This window comes from Macrobrachium rosenbergii, chromosome 24 (genome assembly GCF_040412425.1).
Source record: "Macrobrachium rosenbergii isolate ZJJX-2024 chromosome 24, ASM4041242v1, whole genome shotgun sequence".
NCBI lineage: Eukaryota > Metazoa > Arthropoda > Malacostraca > Decapoda > Palaemonidae > Macrobrachium > Macrobrachium rosenbergii.
Genome location: NC_089764.1, coordinates 13,097,334 through 13,119,728, shown reverse-complemented (window position 1 = coordinate 13,119,728; position 22,395 = coordinate 13,097,334). Strand labels below are relative to the sequence as shown.

Genomic DNA, 22,395 nt, shown 5'->3' with positions numbered 1-22,395 from the left:
TGATAATTATATTTACATTAATTCTGATAGAACAGATGGAATAACAATGCTGCTAATAACAATGATACTCATGATGATGATTATGATTATCATGATATAATGAACAGATCTGCATCAAAGACCTCAATCAGTCACGTCTTCCTGCCGAGCTCTTAAAAGATTCTTAAAGTAATCTGCTCAAGCATATTTTAACAGCCCCATTTTTAAGGACCTTTACGTGTAAAATGATTGTTTGCGAAAAGACCTATCGTCCAGTTGCATTCTAAACTATTTCCATCAGTGCTTGTTGCTGAAAACAAAGTATTCCTGCATAACTCAGTTTTATTACAGTTGCACTGGTTGCAGTGTACTGTATACCCAAAATACTGTGAGACTAGATTAAATATCGTAAAATCAATTACTAGTTGTAGGCTATAGGCCTATATGGGGTGGTATTAGTAAATAATCCACTTATCATTGTAGTACCAGTTGCAACACTGAAAATATTTTGTTTAATCATGAATCGTGTCACATTATAAAAAGTTAGTACATTTACGGGACAAACTGAGCGCCGATATTCGAAAAATTATCGAAAATTAGTTACGGACACTTTTGGACAGCATAGTGTCCAAATAAACCGTATCCTAATGTATTATTGCCCACATAAATCTTTCAGATGAGTTTATAGACATTTTTTCATTGCTTTTATGGCCCCGTAAGCTAAGAATTATGGCAAAATTCTCCAATGACCATCTAACCAAGTTTAGACGGTTAGGATTGGATGTTAATTTAATATATAACTGCTTCCTTTTAAGGAAACTAAAGAAACCAAAGAAAATGTGGAATCAGACGGATTCTTGACATGTCGTCCCAGCGTCTAAGCGTCCATATGTCATTTCAAAAAGTCTCAACAAGTTCAACTCAATAACTGAGGCCCGTTGTTCTAAATATTTGTAGAACCAATCGTACTTTAAAAGCAACTCCAAAGTCCTTTGGTTGCTTGGGTAAAATTCGTATGAAGTTGTTATTTAATTGCCTTGTCCATGTAGTCATTTCAGAATTGTCATTGTAAGAATAGCTATAGTTGGCGTGTGTTCTTACCTCGCCCTTCAGCTACCTGCACCGGCCGAATCACGGCCAGTGTGACCGTAAATTAGAGCTGTTGTTTTTCCGCGCAACGTATTCGTCACGAGAAGCTATATAAGATAAACCATGCGTAGCAGGTCACACAGTAGCACAAATTTTTAATAGCAATGCAATATATTTGCCAAGGGGATGAAAATACGGTAGATAAGACTTAATTTTATCCTTTTAAATACAATTTTTATTCGACCTTCACGGACACCCTGAAGCCCATCCAATGACCCCTAAAGGTATAGAACCAGGTTAAGAACCCATAAGAAATGTAAGCGATGTAAAAAAAAAAAGACACTAGAGCAGTTTTCCAAATTTACATTGTATCAAGATACTATGGGTAATAATACTCCGTATCTGATGGGTGTGTGTGTGCTTTTTTTTCTTTTGTTCCTATATTGCTAAACCGAAAATATTGTAATTACAGTAAGAACTTTACAGTGAGTTAAAGTTTTCTGCAATATACTAAGTGATGGACTAAAAACCGAGCAGTCTCATCCAATGGTAAAAATATTTCTGATGCAAAGAAACCAATAAATATTGCAATAAATATTTACTATTCGATATTTCGTTTAGTCACGTTTCCTTTTTGTTGATCATCTCACATTGAGCAGAATTCTTTCAAAATTTGCGTTTTGCTATTAAACTATAGCTTAACTGACAAAAACGTTTTATTAATTTCAAGTATATTTAATATACTTTGATATACAACAGATTTTACTGGATGTTATTAAGACTAATAATTTTTTAAAGGTTGCTGTCTGATGAAAGTTGCCTGATACTATTTGGAAACCATTTAGTTAATAAGTATCCTTGCATGATTTCTCCTGTGCATTACAATAATAAACCAGTACGTAGTTTATTGTTGACTGGACACTATCTTTTCGAATACGTCGTACGTTGCCAGTTGCTACTTCATTTTATGAGTATTTTTTAATTCTCACACCTGCCAGTAGGTGTCCTCGGAGTTTTTCTATTCTGAAGCATCTTCACCAATTAGGAAAAAAGTAAAATTTACGTTCAAATAACAGTTTTCAAGCTAAGTTCATAAATATATCACGTTTATTTTAAATCTCGCCCCTTTCTCACTACATTCTACTGAATTTTACGATTTGCAATTAAGATTTCTTTTTTATGGGTCTAAATATCCTGTTGATATCGAGTGCAGAGTTATGACTAACATGATTTGAAAGATTCATATTTCAATATAGTTATTAACATCACGACTATATACCTAATGGGAAAGTATGAATGCGAATTATTCTAAAATACTGACAAATCAACGGTAATAGTTCCAGATCTGGAAGAAAAAAAATTACTGGAACCCTGTTGAAGGGCAGAGCGGCAAGAGCCGTGAGCAGCGGAGCAACCGGTCTAACACCGACTTCATTTCTCAGAACAGGTAAAGGGTTTTTTTTTCAGTGAGACGTTGTTTGCCATTTTAATAACAAAAATTGAAGAATTTGTGTGTTATAATAGTATGGATTTCAGTTTTAACGTGGAGTGTGGGTATAATTCTTCGAATGTCTTTGCATACGTGTGTGTAGGCCTATGATAAATGAGTTTGTGGGTTCCAAAAGGTGCCTTGGGTGGTAAGGGACCAGATAATTTTATACTCTTAGTATATTATGGTTTGAGAGTAGTGTCTACGTCTGATGTCAACTTATTCTGAAAAAAAAAAATCATATTACAGCTTAAAGGAAATTTTAGCAGATTCTAAGCTAGGTTACCACTGGAATCGAATAGGTTCAACAAGTTTCATGTAACTTCCGTACCTTTTGGGAAATATTAAGTGGAAGTCAAGAAGGTATCAAGGAAAAACAGAAACCAAATCAAGATATAGTAATATACATTTGTACTACGGGTTGAAATACCTGAAAACTGATTAGTAATTACGTTTAATTTCTCATGAAATACAAGAATATTTTTTCACGCTGTTTATCTTTGAGCGTTTTTTTTTACCCTTAATTGTGGTGCAAACCACTCGTTTCTGCATTTCCCCAACCCCTGGCCGTCAGATGATCTCAGTGTCATAGAAATTTAGCTCCACGAAAATGAGGATACCAAAATTTACTGAGGTCTCTTTGACTGTCCATCAGTGGGTAATATATTTTAATAATTTGTAAGATTATATTAAAAATGTTGGTGTTACATTGTATCTGTGGACTTGGAAATGCGTCCAAAATCCCAAAAAGTATGTGCATTCAGGTATGAAGGCACTATTTGCAGATGAACAAGTTTTAAGAATATTATCGCAGGCTTTTGTCGGTAGTAATTTTAAGCATTAAGGTTTTTGTGTCTTCTTGCCGAATTTGATGTTTTTTTTCGCTGGAGATGTTATTACGTCCTTTTATGTGTAACCACAGTGGGGGACTGCAGTTTGAAAAGAAGACCACCAAAGTCCTAGACCTTAATTTCAGGATAGGCTGGAGGGTGGGTGTTGGGGCAGTAGCAGTGACCATTTAGGTAGGACTTGGTTAAGTTAGGTTATACTGTAGGTTAGGTAAGGATACATTCTCGTATTTTACTCAAGTTGTAGAACAACACATTAGGTTAGGTTGGTGGCAGTAGGAAAGTCGGCACTATATGTAGAAAAAGCTTTTACCTACATATACTGGGATTGACAGAATGCAGAATCATGATCCATTATCTGGGCTAATTGAATTGTGATGAGTTACATTCAGTATTTTATTTCAACTTTAATTTGTTTATTTTTACACTATAGCATTATAACATTACTATATACAACAGTTCTCATCATTATTGGCAAGTTCTGACTGGGTTTCTGTAAATTTGCTCCAAGATTCATTCTCAATGCATGTTACAAGATAGATATAAGAAATTTCACTGCCCAGATAGAGATTAAGATATTCACGTCCCCTGCCAGCATAACGTTGTTTTATGGTCTGCTGAGGGCCAATGAGATGACTACCAATAAACAGTGATGAGTTGATATGGGTAGTGATTAGGCTAGGATGAGGTACCACATCCTGTTTCCCAGGTCCCTCAAGGAAATCTTGGAGCCTTCTTACGAGGGTTTGTTGGAGATCTTGCAGATAGTTCACAGTATTGTGACTTTGACATACAGTCAATACATTTTGAAATGAGGTAAATTACAGAACTTTCAGGTTCTACGGTTAAATATGACTCATTAAGCATTACACTGATGTGTAATGTTTGATGTGTTGGTAATTCTAAGCCGGCTGTACGCGGTGAGCTAGACTATGGCAATTGATGTTTTCCTATGTTATTTTACTTGCTTTACAAGAATTTAAAGTAATATTTTGTGGGCAAGCTGTAACTAACTGTAATTGACCTTTGAGGACTACACTACTGACAGGGTAGATCTAAGCCGGCATTCTGCGGTGAGCCCTCTACCCAACTCCATAGCTAATACGGCAAAATTGTAACCAGTAAACACCCCTGAAAATACCAACCTAATGCACCGTAGGGGTGTTTACTGGTTACAATTTTTATAGGGGGGGTGGTGGGCTGAATTGGCTTAGACCTACCCCGTGTTAGGTAATTCAAATCTGTAGTCTTCAAAGGCAGTTTAATCGGCCGACAAAATATTACTTTAAATTCTTGTAAAGCAAGTAAAATAACATAGAAAAACATCAATTGCCATAGTCTAGCTCACCGCGGACAGCCGGCTTAGAATTAATGATGTGTTTGATGCTTCTCTGTTGATACCATCAAGTGGCAGTTCCTTCTCAGTTTCACTCATACCTCTCCAATTATCACTTTAGCAGTGTCAGCTCCTATGTTCATGGCACTCCATTTTGCTAATCATTTTATCAAAGGATGCCATTCTTCTCGTCATAGTAACTGGATCATCAAACATTTTTTACCTAGCAGTATTAACTGCTGTTTTTAATACCCTTTCTTATATCTGTAGTAATATATCTAACCATTGTTGTCATTGGGATCTTGACCTGTAGTTCCTGAGGTGATCAAGGCCTTTGTAAGGTTTGTTGGCATTTAGTTTAACATGGGTCAGAACTACTTAGGCAATTCACTACAAAACAAGGCTAGAAGACCAGGGTAAACAGGGTCATTAATCTTGATGTGGAAGGTGGAAGGTTGCTGGTCTCGGGGAAACGATACAACAAGCATCCGGTAACTGAGCTATAAGGCAAAGCTCGTGCACAGTGATTGGCATATCTGTTATTGTGTGTGCTAACCATGAATATTTAAGTTAATTTGAACCGGTTTAACACGAATGAAAGTATTAGTTTCTAAACATATTATGAGAAGGCTAGTGTATTAAACGATTGAATGCTTGACTGTGATGGTGAGGGAGGGTCTATTCCAGCTCTAGTAAATGTATCTGAATTTGAGTCTGATCAGTAATGGACACTCTTCATGGTCAGGTGGATAATGGTATTTTTTTCTGATAATCCAGATGCAGAGTCGAATCCTGCCGGTGCTTAGGCTCTGTAGTCACAAGGATATCCAAACTGTATGAAGAAATCGAGACATTAAGAGGGCATTGTGGTTATTTCAGTGACAAGGTTATAACTGTTTAAGCCTGTATACTTGCATTGGCTGCAATACAAAAATACAATTAATTAGACTTTTCGTTTTCTTTGCTTTAAAAAAAAACAACATTGTGATCAAAGTCCCATAAAAATCATGCCCAGATCCATCATGGTCAAACTGTGGACAGTATGACCCGCAGATGATCAGGTATAGCTGAAACATCACATTGTTAAGCAATATTAGAATCTGTTGACACAACTATTTCAGACAATTTTCAAATTATAAAACTCTGCTAGCAGTGAAATTTTGCCCATTATTAATATATTAATGGCTACGTGCCTTCAAGCAACCCAGAAAGTGTCTCGGTTGCTTTCAATCAAGACAGTAAATAAAATATATTTTTTTGTGCAAGAACCTTTGAAGAACATTAGTGTGAAATTGCCAAGAATGTATCCGACAAATTGCAGTTGACAAAGTAATTTATTGAAAAAAAGTAATTTATTTAAAAAAATGCTTGACAAGCAATTTACGAAAAACATTTTTCCAAGAGTGCTCGCCCTTCCAAATGCGGTTGAATACAGCAGTGGTAAATGAGCATCGGTTCAAAGACAAAAAAATCGTTCCCGAATAGCATTCATTTTTAACTGGTCGGATGGACGCAGCTTATGTTAACAAATAGCAGCAGATGTATTTAGTCTAGGATTAGTGGTTTCACTAATCCTAGACTAAATACATCTGCTGCCATTCGTTAACATAAGCTACATCATCCTAGACTAAATACATCTGCTGCCATTCGTTAACATAAGCTACATCCATCCGACCAGTTAAAAATGAATGATATTCGGGAACGATTTTTTTCAGTCTTTGAACCGATGCTAATTTACCGCTGCTGTATTCAACTGCATTTGGAAGGGCGGACACGCTTGGAAAAATGTTTTTCGTAAAATGCTTGTTAAGCATTTTTTTAATTGAACCTTTACGCGGTCACCACTTTTAGAGCCTTATTAGTATTCGGTTTTTTCCAATATCTATTTTCGTAAACATTTTTTTTTACTTTAGTATTTATTCTCACCAATATAAGCCTTCCAGAGTTGTCATTTTTTTCGAGCATTGTTTTCTCTTGAGCTCTCTGTTATTAGCAATCTTTTGTCTTTAGCATGGTAAATTAAAATGTTTATAAGCTTCAGGTGCTAGTCCAACGTAGTTTGGAGGAAAGTAAACAACTGTACTGTGCATTATAACATATTCCGGAAATATTCTTCTGTGTATGAATCAAATCACTTACGTGAAGAAATTAAAAATGTGTTGCACAGAGGTTTATAAAACTTTCAGATTAAAATGGTATAGTTTTTCTTTTCAGATGTGTATAACTGCCTGCATGTACAAAATCAACTGGCCAAAGGCGGCAGCAGAAAGACTCATGTGGAAAGCACAATTTGCATTTGGCTCATGGGAGGAAATTGTCAAATGACCAACCTGGATGAGACAGGATGAACTGAGGCAAGCTTTAATTAAACACTGCGGATGAATGGGTATGTAGCTGAAACGTCATATTTTGGGGGTAATTTTAGAATCTATCGACGAAAATATGTACTCAAATTAGGAAACTGTGCCAGCAGGGCAGCTTTACCCATTATTAATACTATATAATGGCTACGTACCTTCAAGTGACCTTAAATGTCTTCCGGTTGTTTCCAGTCAAGATACCAAATGATGTTTTAGTTTTTTTTGCGAGAGCCCTTGAAGAATGATATTAGTGTAAAATTCGCCAAGAATGTGTTTCACAAATTGCAGTTTGACAAAATGTTTATAGAAAGTTCAACACCTAAACTTAAGTACATCTGCTGCCGTGGTCTTGATCGATGATCAAATTTTAGCATAAGCTACCATCTGATTAAAAATGAACGATGTTCGGGAACGATCTTTTCATTCTTTGAACCAATGCTAATTGCCAGTGCTATATTCTACTGCATTTGGAGGGGCAGGCACCTGAGGAAAAATATTTTTCGTCAAATGCATCTGATAAACACTTATTCCACTTGAACCGTTACGCGGTAACCACTTCCAGTCTTGTTAGTCTACTCTTTTCTCCAAAATCTATTTCCTTGGAAAACTTTTTTGGACTTGAGTATTTTTCCACCTATATAAGCCTTCCAAAGTTTTAATTTTGTCTTGATCTGTGCTTTCATTTTAGCATTTTCATTATCATTCTTTTGTTCAAGAGGACCAGGTTAAGTTTCCTGCATAATAATAGGAAAGTAAACAACTGCGCTGTGCGTTATAGCATGATATTCCCGAAACATTCTCTATATGAATCAAATCACTTATAATATTTTGAATTTGGGGATTAGTGGCTTAGCGGTTTTTATACAACTTAAAGTTGAAAATGACCCAACTTTCCATTTCAGATGTGCATAACTGCCTGCACTTAGAAAATCCGGTGGCCGAAGGTGACAGGAGAAAGACTTTCAAGTGGAAACCCCAATTTTTATTTGACTGATTGGAGGAAATTTTAAACTACAGGAACTTAGATGATAGAGGATGGACTGAAGCAAGCTTACATCAAACACTGCAAGTAGAACAAAGGCTATGTGGTTCAAGAGATGACCCCCTTTAATTCCAATCTTTCCTTAGAAAGGTTTTGATATCTTATCCTAGGTAAAAAAAAAAAAAAAAAAAAAATATACCGAAAACGATGGTTGAGGGCTTGAAGGCCTAAACCATTGCGTTTTATCAGATTTCTGCAATTTGTGCAATTTTTATGCATTTTTTGCGATTTTCCGTTTCTATTTTCCATTTATGCCATAATCATTATGTTGATACTAAAATCATATTTTAAATGAAAAAAGTGTGGGAAATTAAAATATTTCATTTAAAAAGTTATAAGGTGAATATTTTGCAAGCAATAGGTATTTCCTATGTGTCAGATAACTAAAAATGATATAAATATTAGTACTTTTTTCACTCAAAAGTGTTTCATATAACACTATTAATTACTCTATCAAAACAAAAACTTCACTACACAATTAGATAGTTATCAGTTAATTATCACTACACAACTGATAGCTATCTTTTCATTCATTTGATGGTCTTTGATCAAAACTTTCATGGTCTTCATTCATCTGATTCTGAATCATCAGAATCAGAGGAATCAGCATGAATGTCGGTGAATTCATTCTCAAATTCATCAGTTTGCCTCTCTTCAATATGCTTGCTAAGATCTGTGGGCTGCTGATCACCCGTAAACCACACTAGTTTATACACGCCTTCTTTCTCTTCCCATCCTTGTTCAGTTGATCTTTCTCTGAAGATGTAGTTTGTCCTCTTGATTTTCTGCGTAAGGCAGTCGTGGCATGGGGGTGACATTTGACATCCAGCCCAGTAATGTTGGATAGTAGCGGTTCTTTTTTCTTTGGCTTATACTACTTCTCAAAAATTTCTTTTCTTGCTTCATTCACTGATGTGGCTTTTGGCATTCCATAAAGAGTACTAACAAACTGTTCTGTGTTTTTGCTGCTGCCAGGGTCTGGTGTTATTTCTTCTCCCAGCATGGAAAGACCTTTGAGAAAGTCATCATTTTCTCTTGCAATCTGCAGTGATCTTACTTTGGCCTTTCTAGAAAAGCTGGATTCATAATCACACCCTGTTAAAGCATGTAGGCCTGACAGGGTTTTGCATACTTAATACCTAGATGGTTTGGTAGGTTATTAATGTCTATGTATCGCCTTGTGTTATCTGATGACCAGCCAGTTTCCATCCTTATTCTCAGGTCTACCTGTGAAATGAAGAACAACAACAGAATCAGTATATCAGTATCACTTGCCCTCACCACAACATTACTACCACTTTTGATCTGGCAGAGATGGTAAACGATTCTTGTATCTGCTTCCATGTGGCCACAGCAATACACGGCGACTGAACTATTCACCTTTCCTCCCTCGCTTCTGAACTATTGCACTGTTCCTTCCATACTTCTTTAGCTCTGTGCTACTTTTGCATGGGTTGCTATTACCTTCTTGCCTTGTATCACTTCAGCATATTTGTCATCTTTCCACTCTTGAATCAGAAATTTTATTAGGGCTGTTTTGTAGGCCTTGGATTTCAGGCTGGTTTAAAGTCTTGAAGTCGAGTTTGTGCACTTCCAATGATAACAACTCTGTCACCCTCAATTTCACCTCTAGCTCCTGTTCAACGTCTTTGATGCTCCTTTTATATGTATCAAAAACTGCATGAACCTCACTGGCATCTGTCGTGCACACCATGATCAAAAGCTTCCTCGCCAGGCCACCATATGAATCTGGAATGCTTGAATGTAAAGCTTGGATAATTGCCATCTTGTCATACCTGTATATGATGACATCAATTTCATCTGGTACACCATGTGACACCAAATCATTCAGATGATTGGCTAAGGCTGACCTGGATGTCTTATTCATTGAGCCACCGATACCTGCTAGAGACAGTGATAAAGGTGACAGAGGGTATTCAAAAACCCTTGCTAAATCAATTTCCTGTGTGCAGGCTAGATATACAGTACAAGTCGACCTAGCAAATCAGTGGTTGTTTTCAGTACAGCTAGTTTGACATCTTTTCCCCCCTAACTTTTCTTACAACTTCTGCACTTGCTAGATTCTTCACTCTCCTTCTCTTTATGGGTTTCTTGAATCTGTCAGGGTCTTCAATGCAGCCCTCAATAAACTTGTTTTCATGCCTCACCAGTCTGTATAAACTTCAAGAGATCCTCTTTAACGCCTTCCTGTCGACAGGATATACAAATTACCATCCTCCTGCAGGTCATCACTGAAGGGGTTAATGGTTTCATCTATGTTCGCTGATAAATTTGCAAGGTCCTGATTATCTCTTTTAATCCGAAAATTTTGCAGCTCATGTAAAAGATTATCTTTGTTGCTCATGTTTGCCTTCTCCACAAAAGCCTGAACAATAACACCTCTTGCAGCTCTAGCTAAGACCCATTGTCTAGTTGCTGGGAGACTGTAAATGAACTCCTGCCTGTAGGTCGAGAGGCTGCATCTGCATTTACAGTGCATTCTACAGCCATATCCACGGGTAGTCTTGCAAAACTATTTGAAGACAATTGCACAAAAAAGTTTTCTTTAGAAAGCTGGTCTTTCAGACCAGGATGCTTTTCTTCAATGTTTAGCAATTTGAAATAGCAAAGAGTTATATACTTGAATAATTTGGCTTTCCACCAGCAAAAAAAAGATGTCTGTCATTTTTCCAAGCACATAGGTGAAAGGGTCCACATCATTACTACACATAGCTCTGCTAAACAGTAAGCAGATATCCACAAGTGCTATATACTGTGCCCAGTACTTGGCAGTAGATCCATGGATCCCTTCTAATGTTTCATCAAAGAATCTGAAATAATGAGACATCAGCTTCATAAACTCTGGCTTTGCCTCTAGCTTTATGTAGTCACTTTCTGAGGGATTTTTAAAAGAACTGTTATTGCAGTAATTATTCCTATATGCATATCTTGGTTTCCCTGTTGAGAATGGAAAAGTTCCTGGTGCTTCATCCTAAGTGCAGTTGATAGAAGAACATGTAGGCGTTTGCCTCGATTATAATGTCGTCCCAACAGAAAGCTTCTATGTGGCCACAGCAATACATGGGGACTGAACTATTCACCGTTCCTCCCTCACTTCTGAATTATGCACCGTTCCTTCCATACTTCTTTAACTCTGTGCTACTTTTGCATGGGTTGCTATTACCTCTTTGCCTTGTATCACTTCAGCATATTTGTCATCTTTCCATTCTTGAATCAGAAATTTGATTAGGACTGATTTGTAGACCTTGGATTTAAGGCTGGTTTAAAGTCTTTAAGTTGAGTTTGTGCACTTCCAATGATAACAACCTTGTCACCTTCAATTTTGCCTCGAGCTCCTGTTCAACATCTTTGATGCTCCTTTTATATGTATCAAAAACTGCATGAACCTCACTGGCATCTGTCTTGCACACCATGATCAAAAGCTTCCTCGCCAGGCCACCATATGAATCTGGAATGCTTGAATGTAAAGCTTGGATAATTGCCATCTTGTCATACCTGTATATGATGACATCAGTTTCATCTGGTACACCATGTGACACCAAATCATTCAGATGATTGGCTAAGGCTGACTTAGATATCTTATTCTTTGAGCCATCGATACCTGCTAGAGACAGTGGTAAAGGTGTCAGAGGGTATTCAAAAACCCTTGCTAAATCGATTTCCTGTGTGCAGGCTAGATATACAGTACAAGTCGACCTAGCAAATCAGTGGTTGTTTTCAGTACAGCTAGTTTGACATCTTTTCCCCTAACTTTTCTTGCAACTTCTGCACTTTCTAGATTCTTCACTCTCCTTCTCTTTATGGGTTTCTTGAATCTGTCAGGGTCTTTGATGCAGCCCTCAATAAACTTGTTTTCATGCCTCACCAGTCTGTATAAACTTCAAGAGATCCTCTTTAACGCCTTCCTGTCGACAGGACATACAAATTACCATCCTCCTGCAGGTCATCACTGAAGGGGTTAATGGTTTCTTCTATGTTTGCTGATAAATTTGCGAGGTCCTGATTATCTCTTTTAATATGAAAATTTTGCAGCTCATGTAAAAGATTATCTTTGTTGCTCATGTTTGCCTTCTCCACTAAAGCCTGAACAATAACACCTCTTGCAGCTCTAGCTAAGGCCCATCGTCTAGTTGCTGGGAGACTGTAAATGAACTCCTGACCGTAAGTTGAGAGGCTGCATCTGCATTTACAGTGCATTCTACAGCCATATTCACAGGTTGTCTTGCAAAACTATTTGAAGACAATTGCACAGAAAGGCTTTCTTTAGAAAGTGGTCTTTCAGACCAAGATGCTTTTCTTCAATGTTTAGCAATTTGAAATAGCAAAGAGTTATATACTTGAATAATTTGGCTTTCCACCAACAAAAAAAGATGTCTGTCATTTTTCCAAGCACATAGGTGAAAAGGTCCACATCATTACTTCACATAGCTCTGCTAAACAGTAAGTAGATATCCACAAGTGCTATATACTGTGCCCAGTACTTGGCAGTAGATCCATGGATCCCTTCTAATGTTTCATCAAAGAATCTGAAATAATGAGACATCAGCTTCATAAACTCTGGCTTTGCCTCTAGCTTTGTGTAGTCACTTTCTGAGGGATTTTTTAAAAGGACTGTTATTGCAGTAATTATTCCTATATGCATATCTTGGTTTCCCTGTTGAGAATGGAAAAGTTCCTGGTGCTTCATCCTAAGTGCAGTTGCTAGAAGAGCATGTAGGCGTTTGCCTCGATTATAATGTTGTCCCAACAGAAAGCTTTTATGTGGCCACAGCAATACATGGGGACTGAACTATTCAGTTCCTCCTCACTTCTGAACTATGCATCATGGGTTGCTATTACCTCTTTGCCTTGTATCACTTCAGCATATTTGTCATCTTTCCATTCTTGAATCAGAAATTTGATTAGGACTGATTTGTAGACCATTTAAGGCTGGTTTAAAGTCTTGAAGTTGAGTTTTGCACTTCCAATGATAATTCACCTTCAATTTTTGAGCTCCTGTTCAACATCTTTGATGCTCCTTTTATATGTATCAAAAACTGCATGAACCTCACTGTCTTCACCATGATCAAAAGCTTCTCGCCAGGCCACCATATGAATTGGAATGCTTGAATGTAAAGCTTGAATAATTGCCATCACATACCTGTATATGATGACATCAGTTTCATCTGGTACACCATGTGACACCAAATCATTCAGATGATTGGCTATGGCTGACTTAGATATCTTATTCTTTGAGCCATCGATACCTGCTAGAGACAGTGGTAAAGGTGTCAGAGGGTATTCAAAAACCCTTGCTAATTCGATTTCCTGTGTGCAGGCTAGATATACAGTACAAGTCGACCTAGCAAATCAGTGGTTGTTTTCAGTACAGCTAGTTCGGAATCTTTCCCCCTAACTTTTCTTGCGGCTTCTGGTTTCTTCTATGTTTGCTGATAAATTTGTGAGGTCCTGATTATCTCTTTTAATACGAAAATTTTGCAGCTCATGTAAAAGATTATCTTTGTTGCTCATGTTTGCCTTCTCCACTAAAGCCTGAACAATAACACCTCTTGCAGCTCTAGCTAAGGCCCATCGTCTAGTTGCCAGGAGACTGTAAATGAACTCCTGACCGTAAGTTGAGAGGCTGCATCTGCATTTACAGTGCATTCTACAGCCATATTCACAGGTTGTCTTGCAAAACTATTTGAAGACAATTGCACAGAAAGGCTTTCTTTAGAAAGTGGTCCATCAGACCAAGATGCTTTTCTTCAATGTTTAGCAATTTGAAATAGCAAAGAGTTATATACTTGAATAATTTGGCAATCCACCAACAAAAAAAGATGTCTGTCATTTTCCAAGCACATAAGTGAAAAGATCCACATCATTACTTCACATAGCTCTGTTAAACAGTAAGTAGATATCCACAAATGCTATATACTGTGCCCAGTACTTGGCAGTAGATCCATGGATCCCTTCTAATATTTCATCAAAGAATCTGAAATGATGAGACATCAGATTCATAAACTCTGGCTTTGCCTCTAGCTTTGTGTATTCACTTTCTGAGGGATTTGTTAAAAGGTCTGCTTTTGCAGTAATTATTCCTATATGCATATCTTGGTTTCCTTGTTGAGAAAGAAATAGTTCCTGGCGCTTCATCCTAAGTGCAGTTGCTAGAAGAACATGTAGGCGTTTGTCTCGATTATAGTGTTGTTCCAACAGAAAGCTTCTATGTGGTCACAGCAATACATGGGGACTGAACTATTCACTGTTCCTCCCTCACTTCTGAACTATGCACCGTTCCTTCCATACTTCTTTAGCTCTGTGCTACTTTTGCATGGGTTGCTATTACCTTCTTGCCTTGTATCACTTCAGCATATTTGTCAACTTTCCACTCTTGAATCAGAAATTTGATTAGGACTGTTTTGGAGGCCTTGGATTTAAGGCTGGTTTAAAGTCACCTGTCACCTTCAATTTCACCTTTAAGCTCCTGTTCAACGTCTTTGATGCTCCTTTTATATGTATCAAAAACTGCATGAAGCTCACTGGCATCTGTCTTGCACACCATGATCAAAAGCTTCCTTGCCAGGCCACCATAAGAATCTGGAATGCTTGAATGTTAAGCTTGGATAATTGCCATCTTGTCATACCTGTATATGATGACATCAATTTCATCTGGTACACCATGTGACACCAAATCATTCAGATGATTGGCTAAGGCTTACTTAGATGTCTTATTCATTGAGCCATCGATACCTGCTAGAGACAGTGGTAAAGGTGTCAGAAGGTATTCAAAAACCCTTGCTAAATCGATTTCCTGTGTGCAGGCTAGATATACAGTACAAGTCAACCTAACAAATCAGTGGTTGTTTTCAGTACAGCTAGTTTGGAATCTTTCCCCCTAATTTTTCTTGCGGCTTCTACATTTGCTAGATTCTTCACTCTCCTTCTCTTTATGGGTTTCTTGAATCTGTCAGAGTCTTTGATGCAGCCCTCAATAAACTTGTTTTTATGCCTCACCAGTCCGTATAAACTTCAAGAGATCCTCTTTAACACCTTCCTGTCGACAGGACATACAAATTACCATCCTCCTGCAGGTCATCATGGAAGGGGTTAATGGTTTCATCTATGTTCGCTGATAAATTTGCGAGGTCCTGATTATCTCTTTTAATCCAAAAATTTTGCAGCTCTTGTAAAAGATTATCTTTGTTGCTCATGTTTGCCTTCTCCAATAAAACCTGAACAATAATAGCTCTTGCAGCTCTATCATAAGGCCCATCATCTAGTTGCTGGGAGACTGTAAATGAACTCCAGTCCGTAAGTTGAGAGGTTGCATCTGCATTTACAGTGCATTCTACAGCCATATCCACCAGTTGTCTTGCAAAACTATTTGAAGACAAATGCGCATAAAGGCTTTCTTTAGAAAGCTGGTCTTTCAGACCAAGATGCTTTTCTTCAATGTTTAGCAATTTGACATAGCAAAGAGTTATCTACTTGAATAATTTGGCTTTCCACCAGCAAAAAAAGATGTCTGTCATTTTTCCAAGCACATATGTGAAAAGTTCCACATCATTATTTCACATAGCTCTGCTAAACAGTAAGTAGATATCCACAAGTGCTCTATACTGTGCCCAGTACTTGGCAGTAGATCCATGGATCCCTTCTAATGTTTCATCAAAGAATCTGAAATAATGAGACATCAGCTTCATAAACTCTGGCTTTGCCTCTGGCTTTGTGTATTCACTTTCTGAGGGATTTTTTAAAAGGTCTGCTATTGCAGTAATTATTCCTATATGCATATCTTGGTTTCCCTGTTGAGAAAGATAAAGTTCCTGGTGCTTCACCCTAAGTGCAATTGCTAGAAGAACATGTAGGCGTTTGCCTCGATTATAATGTCATCCCAACAGAAAGCCAATGACTGACCCTTTGGCTAAGGCCCCACTCTCAGCAAGAGTGGAGTCAGTCCCCGTTCCATTTAGATAGTAACCTAAGACTTCCAGATAGTGGTATATGAGGTGAAAAGCACCAACCATTACAAAGACACGACGAAACCCAAGCTTAAAACTGTCTTGCAATAAGAGAGCAGGCTTGGCAATGCCCAGGTCATACGTGCTAGGGATGTATTTCTCTCCACACTCATCTGTAACTTTAAGACTTTGGGTGGCAGTCTCTTTGACTACATCGGGTCTTGTTGGAAGTAAGCCTATGTTCTGTATGTATCCCACTGTTTGAGGTGGTAAGGGTCCAAGCAACATCTCTCCATTTCTCAAAGCTGTACGACTGTGATTCGTTAGTTTCAGTCATGTTAAATTCAAAGCTAGCAACTTTTAACTTTTTATGCACCAGCTCCAGGTCAGGTTCAAATACTACCAATGTTCTTTTTAGTCTGCCAGATGCATTTTTCGGAGGAATATTTGGTTCATCGTCGACATGAGATGATGATGTACAATTTTCTTGCATCAGTGTTGATGGTGATTGTTCTTGGGGGTCCTTGAGCTTTTTCAAACTTTGGTACATTTGGTAGTATATCCCTTGCGTATCATGGTGAGAACCTTCTCCAGCCAAGGTGTCAGTATTTTCATCATAATTGTCCCATGCTAGGCCGGTAGAAAGATTCTTCGCACGAACTAAACCATCTGGCAAGCACTTATCTTTTTCCATGATAGTTTGTGCTAATACTGTTTCATACCCTTCAGCAACATGGCATCCAATGCAATGACCAAAATTATTTAAAACCTCTAAAACTTTCCTGGATCCTACCATTGACTTCAATCCCATTCCTAAAAGTATATGCTTGGAGGGTTTCACTCTACCCTTGGTAATCTTGTACTGTATATGTCATCATCTGTAGAATTTGATGTGTTATCTGTCTTCTCTCTCACTTACGCCAACATCACCATCTGCACCAGTATAGAGCACTTTGTAAAAGTGAAGCAATTCTTCAGGCGTATCCACTTTGTTTTCTACTAGGTTATCAGCAGTTAGTTTTGAGGAAAATTGTCTCATCTAGCTGCAATATCTTCTGCCTCAAGTACAAAGCAACAGCTGTTATTTGTTTTTCCATGGCATCTTTTGCAATGGATAATAAAGTAGCCTTCTTTCTTACTTTTCATCTTTGCATCAAGTTTGTCTCCAAAATGAGACACGCTTTTCCAGCAAATAATCAGGTTTTGAAGATGTATTTCTTATATGTTCCCTTCTTTGAAGTTCCAAGAATTTGTCATTCAACAGCACAAGAGGGAAAGACTTCTGTATGAATATTTCAGACTCAATAAATCTCTGCAATTCTTAATGGGCTTTTTGTCTTTTTTCAATGAGACCTTCTTGCACCCCACCATCGCTAACTTTACTGAGACTTTTCATCTTCAAAACATATCTTGTTTTGCCAGGAATCGTGATAATGCACTTCCTTTGCTAGGAAATAAAGGTGACCATATTCATTTCTAAGTGTAGGCCTTGGATTCCATTGGAAAGCTTTTTGATGGTCTGTTCAGCCATTTTTGTTTGACAGGTACTGACATTTTCATTTAAACCCCCTCTTTTCTTAACATTACACACACGGGACTTGTGACAGAAAATGCATTTATGCCCCAAAGCACCAGCACGTGACACATTCAGTTTTGTTTTTGATGATCTAGTGTTAGTACTACAAACATCAGTTACAGTCTGCTTTGTATTATCAGGTCTAGTTTTAGAACTACAGGTATCAGTGTTAGAGCTAGATTTCGTTTGGTTTGTAATATCTACTGTTCTTCTGACAGCAGAAAAAACTTTGCGACCCCTGGGATGATAGCCATATAAATGAAAGTTATCATCACTAATGGACAAGACCTTGGTGCACACTCTTACATACTTTGAAGGCCTTGTTCCCTGTGCCATGTGTTCTGCTGATCTTGCCGTTGCCCATGTTTGTGCTGTAAAAATGACGTGTGGTTTCTCCTGCTACTGACCCAGGTTCAGTGTGAAGAATACATTCTAAGACTGCTTGATTATCCGGAAAAACATATGCAGCAAATTAATGTAAACTGAGTTGGGTTAAGGTAAAGGCCACATATACAAGAGTATCAACATAATGATTATAGAATAAATGGAAAATAGAAAACGGAAAATCACAAAAATGCATGAAAAATTACAAAAATTGCAGAAATCTGATAAAACGCAATGGTTTAGGCCTTAAAGCCCTCAACCATCGTTTTCATCATACTTTTTTACTTAGGATAAGATGTCAAAACATTTCCAAGGAAAGAGTGGCATCAAAGGGGGTCATCTCTTAGACCAGTAGGGCTTAGCATTCATCAGTTGAAAGTTAAGTTTATATTTTCACCATCAGAGTTATCTTGGAAATGTCAGTACCAGTTAGGTTGCAAAGTAGGTAAGTTCTCTTTCAAACGTAGCTCATTTAACTTATTGGGGAAAGTAATTTTGAATATAACATATCCATAACAGTCTCTCATCGTTTTTTTTTTTTATTGCATTTCATTGTTACTAGTTCAAAAATGCTCTGAAAGGTAATATTGTCCTCTGGTCCCTGCAAAATAAGATGAGAAACTAGGTTAGTTTATTGCATTTTGTGGTAGATAAGCTATTTGGTAAATGTATATGAATTTAAATTTAGGTTTCTAAGACATTTTAATACATATTTCAAAACAAGAGATGTTTATTTGAATGAGCTCAGTTATTTTACTTGAATTCAGTTTCAAAAAAACAAACGTTGACATAATTTTACCAAGAAACACTTTGGAACTCATTTACTTATGCTCCTGTGAGACTTTGACTTATTTTTAAGCCAGAGATGATGTTTAATAGGTAATTTTCAGTTCTGGATAAGTTAGATTTTCAGAAAGCACATATCCCCTGGGAACTAATATTAAATGGAATTTATGAATGTGACATTATTTTAGTAAACAAATTTTGTAGTTACTGAAATTTAAAGATTATCGAATTTTTTTATTATTTTGATAGGTGCTGATTTGGGTTCACTGTATACCGAAAAGTACTAATCTCGCATAAATTATGAAGAATAATTCTCTCATTCTTCTTTCAGAATACAGTTGGTCGCTTGCTTAAATGGAATGAATAAATAACCACAAAATTTAGTGGTTCTGTACATTAAGGATTCTGTAAACTTCAAGAAAATCTTCAAGAAAATCGAGAAGAGATCCGTGGGTTCAAGAACAAGAATCAAGAGTATATCAGGATGTGGAGTGCAGGGGCTAATCCTAATTTTGAAAGTTCTTGTTTAGAAGTTTTTTCAGTGAGGCTCTAAGTACCTTGACATTGTCTAATTAAGTAACATTACAAAGACTATCTTGCTGTTTATTAATTTTGCCTCAGTTCCTAAAATATTTAGTGTTTTGATGTAGTCGATTTTCTTCACATAAGAAATTTTCAAGAAAGAATTAAGTCTAAATTTACTAGATCTCTATAATTCACAATTTCATATGACTTTCAATCGTCACTTCTAACAAATATGTATTTAGAGCCTCGTTTATAAATCTCACTCTCATCAGTGTAATGGCATCTGTGGAGGCTTGTTAGCACAGAATTTCTCAATTGAGTTTATTTTTAATATAGAAGAAGGTTATATAACTTACAGCCACAACCTGGGTAGTCTTAGTTATCTGTGACAGCTCTACTTACAAGTCTGCCAGTCTCTTAATCTCTGTGATGATATCGTTTCAACTTAATGGATTTTATTTTAAGTAAATTTAAGGCTTCAGCGCCTGTAAATTATTTAAATTTAAATTATCTGAATTCTAACGTGATCATAATGAGATTTTCAGATTTTATCAATCTGAAAACTAACTAAAATTTTGGATACCAGATAGAAGTCAGTCTATGTTCAGTGAATATCAGATGTTGCTGACAAGCAAACTCTGCTGTATCTCTAGGGCAAAATTTGTTGAAATATCTCAATGAACTTACATTTAGATCGTTAAATAATGACATTGTATTTTAGAATGATACCTTGCCTTGATTTTATTTTTTGTTTTTACATCGTCATGACTGAAACTTCTGAAAATCGGTGACACGGTTGGGATAGTTATTAGTGCTAGTCTGAGCATCAAACTGTCAGTTAGTTGAGGTACCTGAGTTTCTTTTTCGAGGTTCAATGCCACACATGATTCCAGAAGGTTTATTCCAGCTGTTATCAAATTTTGGAATGATCCTCCTGCGAATTTGATGGAATTGGTGGAATTGCTGTTCAAACTTAGTGCAAATGGCTTTTAGTTGAGCAGCCTCGCATGTGTTTTATCCCATAGTTTATTTTATTCAGCTTATTTTTCATTGTTAGTTCTTATGACATATTCTTTATTTCTGTCGTTGTTTTTTCTATGCTGGGCTGTATATCCTATTGGGGCCCTTGGCCTTGTACAGCATTCCGCTTTTGCCATTACGAGTTGCTTCTTGGACAGTAATAATAATGGCAACAGTTTTTCCTAAAATATATTTTCTTTCTCGTTAGTTCTGCGAAGGGCTCTTCCTGATACTACTTATGGATATCAGTCCGTGAATAACGGGTTGTAGGCCTAAAGTTGCTTATTTTTAATTTGATATCGTGATACTGGGTTTTTCATTATGCGTTCCCTTCAAGGCTTACTATTTCATTGATTCTTTTGCCTTCAGGGTGTTTGCATATTATGAGCTTTAGACTTTTGATGAATACATTAGTCATGAGTTTCGTGCTTAGCAATTATATTTGGCAGAATTACCGAGTTTTGGCAGCAATACTGGTACTTGGTTTCACTTTTGCTGGGCCTAGTAGCAAGCGTGCTGAGGATGACTGTATAATTTGGAGTCTTTCAGATAATGAACTTTCAGTTTATGGACTTCAAGGCACCCCTGGGTTTGCAGAAATTTTAAGGCACTCCATGCATCTTAGATTTTGTCAGGGCACTCCTTGGTTTTTAGTGTTTTTCTGGGCACCCGTTGGTTTGCAGAGTTTTCTAGATACGTTTTGGTTTATGAAGTTTTTTACGGTGTCCCTTGGTCTAACAGAGTTTTTCAAACCATTTCTGATTTAATGGAGTTTCCTAGTCTTTAAAATAATAATTTTAAAATATTTGCCTGTTGGAGCAAATTAAATTTTTATATTGTCACCGTTCCTTAGACAGCCGTTAGGCCTTGGTAAATGAATCTTGCAGTAATTCAAGGCTGCCTGTGTTTTTGTTACATGCTAATAGTAGCTTGATTTTTAGAATCAACATTACAAAAGATCAGAGAAATATGTGAACTGCAGTAATGTGTAACAGTGATGTGAACACTGGTCATAAGATGAATTTAACGTTGAAGACTGCCTGTGTTTTTGTAACATGCTAATACTGTAGTAGTTTGATTTTTAGAATCAACATTACGAAAGATCAGAGCAATATGTGAACTGCAGTAATGTGTAACAGTGATATGAAAACTGGTCATAAGATGAATTTAACGTTTAGTACTACAAGATTTGTATTATATTTAAATGAGAGTGAGATTTATACTATTTTGTTTAGTTGTACATATTAAGTTTTTGTGGCATTTAAAAGGGAAGTTCTGTAATAACAGAATTCTCAGTATTTAGTTCTCATGTAGCCTCTGAAGTTTTTGTTTCTCACTTTGGAAATGCTGCTTTCACTTTTATACTGTAAGTTTTTTTAGGATAATCAATTTTTAAAATAACCCCCTATAATTATTTTCAGTTTTATAGAAGTATACAATAATAGCATAATATATTCCACTTCTGTAGTTCTAATTTTTAAAGGATAATTGACTGGCACAATCGCCATTTGTATTAATGTTTTAAAGGTTAGTTTAAAGATAAAAACTTTGTAAATTGTTTCCACTTATATTTTTATTCTGATAAATTGTCATAAGGTTCTATAATCCTCATTTGAACCACAGCTTCCCAAAAGGTCGAATTTCTCCCCCATTCTAATTCTTTTAAGATTTTGTGTGACTTCGACAAAACACTTATAATACTGTATTCTCTCTCTCTCTCTCTCTCTCTCTCTCTCTCTCTCTCTCTCTCTCTCTCTCTCTCTCTCTCTCTCTCTCTCTCCATGTTTCGTGCCCCTGAAGGAAAATTTTTAGTAAAAGTAAATGGAGTGAAGAAAGTTGTGAACGGAATTCGATTGAGATGGTGTAGAATATTGATTAATGAAAGGAAACTTAAGTTATAGTATATGGGTCAGCGAAAGGTAAGATTATGAATTACTGATTAATGACAGGACAAGTTATGGAACATAGATGAAAGATAGTGTGAGTGGATTGTGGGG

At 36.8% G+C, this 22,395-nt stretch overlaps 1 long non-coding RNA gene across 2 annotated transcripts; it reads left to right on the top strand.

The window, feature by feature from the left end:
- Nucleotides 1-2,404: 2,404 nt before the first annotated feature.
- Nucleotides 2,405-21,964, top strand: LOC136851873 (uncharacterized). 2 transcript variants are annotated; one of them, XR_010856983.1, is made up of 4 exons: nt 2,405-2,515; nt 6,956-7,127; nt 8,004-8,166; nt 19,185-21,964. It is a non-coding gene; the product is annotated as an uncharacterized lncRNA (long non-coding RNA). The 2 variants fall into 2 exon arrangements; XR_010856984.1 differs by having other exon boundaries at nt 8,004-8,253.
- The last annotated feature ends 431 nt before the right edge of the window (nt 21,965-22,395 follow it).